The 1,973-nt window shown below is 37.0% G+C and overlaps 1 non-coding gene across 1 annotated transcript; it reads left to right on the top strand.

Annotated features, from left to right (window-relative positions):
- The first annotated feature begins 825 nt into the window (after positions 1-825).
- Positions 826-932, top strand: LOC132315469 (small nucleolar RNA R71). The gene has a single exon (XR_009483661.1). It is a non-coding gene; the product is annotated as a small nucleolar RNA R71 (small nucleolar RNA).
- The last annotated feature ends 1,041 nt before the right edge of the window (positions 933-1,973 follow it).

Raw genomic sequence — 1,973 nt, 5'->3', positions numbered from 1 at the left:
TGACTAGGCAGTTTTCCATCCTCTCTTCGAGATAAAGTACTCGCCATTTACCCAACTTGTGCCTCTAGCTTTGCTATGGCTTGAGAATGAGAATTAAGAAGTTGGGTATTGGATTTAATCTCACCAAGAGCATTGAGTACTTGTTCCTCAAAAGCTGAATTTCTAGGAGGATGTGGAAGATTTGGAGCTTGAGTGGGTTGATTCCTAAACTAAGGTGGATGGTAAATACCAGATTGGTTGACAGAATTATTTTATGGCATAGGATTGGATGAATTTTGATACTGCCCCTGAGATTGGGAAACATTATTTCTTTGATTCTGATTACGCCATGACAGATTGGGATGATCTTTCCAGCTAGGATTATATGTAGAAGAATATGGATTATAAGCTGGCCTAGAGAATGCAGCATTCATTTACTCCTGTGGGATCTTAGATGATTGTCCCAGCAGGCAAGCATCAGCAAAATGGTTAGGATTAACACAGATGGAACAAAATTCCTTTGGCAAGGCAGTTTGTGGATTAGCAACAAGAGGGAAGCCAGATGATAAAATTTGATTGAACCTACGGTTCAAGGCTTCTATTTGAGCGGCTAACTCACTAGATTTATGTACCTCATAAATTTTTTCAACCTTATGCATTCCAAGTGAAGACCTAGACCTAGAGGAAGAAACATGTTGCACAGAGTTTTCAGTTAGGGCCTTAAACAGTTCCCAAGCATCAGCCGGACTCTTACGCAGAAAAGCTCCATTACTGGAAACATCAACCATATTTCTATATGAGTCTGTAAGACTATCATAGAATATCTGTATTAAGTGCCATTGAGTAATATCATGGTGTGGACACTTTCTTAGAAGATCATTATATCTCTCCCATGCATCATAGAGCTGTTCTTCCGGGATTTGGGAAAATGCCATGATTTCTCTTCTCATTAGTGTGGTTTTACCCATAGTGTAGTATTTCTTTAAGAACTACTGTTGCAACATGTCCCATGTAGATATGGAATTTGTTGGAAGGGACTATAACCAAGTTTTTGCATTATCTTTGAGAGAGAACTGGAAAAGACGCATTCTAAATGAATCATTGGTTAGAGTGGTCAACTTGGTAGTTGAACATAATTCCAAAAACACATCCAAGTGCTTATAAGGATCCTCTATTGCATACCCATGAAAGGTAGGAAGCATTTGGATTATAGCAGGCTTGATCTCAAAATGGGTTGCATCAACATTCGGAAAAATAAAGCACGAAGGGGAAGTATATGTGGTAGGAATGAAATGATCCCTCAATTGTGGTTGTGGTGGAGGAATAGGTGGATCCCATTCTCCATTACCATTACCATTATTACTCGGTGCATTACGTTGCTTAGCCATGTTATCAAAGGAACTATCAATATTATTCAAGTGTTTTTTAAGTTTTCTTAATTGACTCAAAGTTCTCTCTATTTCAAGATCATGCACTAAAGGTTTTGACCTATTTTGGCGAGTTAACATGCACTGGTTCCACTAATCCTAACAGTAGCAAAAATAAAGTATTTCAAGTAACAGAAAAACAATAAGGACTCACAAAAGGTTTAATAAACTGAAGTTTTTCTCCCTTAAACGTCTTTATCCTCACTGCTAATTTGCACCTAAAAAGAAAAAGAAGTAAGGTGAGATATCAGAAAGTCCGAAGACTGGTAAACCAAAATAACTAATTAAAAACTAAACAAAATCTAATCTCCCCGGCAACGGTGCCAAAAATTGTTGATATTCTCTCGCAATAGCACGATATCATATAGGATAGCTCTATGTAAAGAGGATGTCGAACCCATAGGGAGATGGAATTTTGTATTAGTCTTTAAATTAATTTCATGGTTTACAGATAACTTGGTTGGAGAGTTTGTTGGTTGTCACGATTCAACAAACTAGAATTAAACAAAATATTAAATAAAAGCACAGTAAATAAATTGAATGATTAAAGAGAGGAATCTTAGGGCT

The sequence above is a fragment of the Cornus florida genome, unplaced genomic scaffold, assembly GCF_030987335.1.
Source record: "Cornus florida cultivar Cherokee Brave unplaced genomic scaffold, ASM3098733v1 CherokeeBrave_3.0.0_Hap2_Chr06, whole genome shotgun sequence".
Taxonomy (NCBI): Eukaryota; Viridiplantae; Streptophyta; class Magnoliopsida; order Cornales; family Cornaceae; genus Cornus; species Cornus florida.
This window is presented reverse-complemented; position numbering and strand designations above follow the sequence as displayed.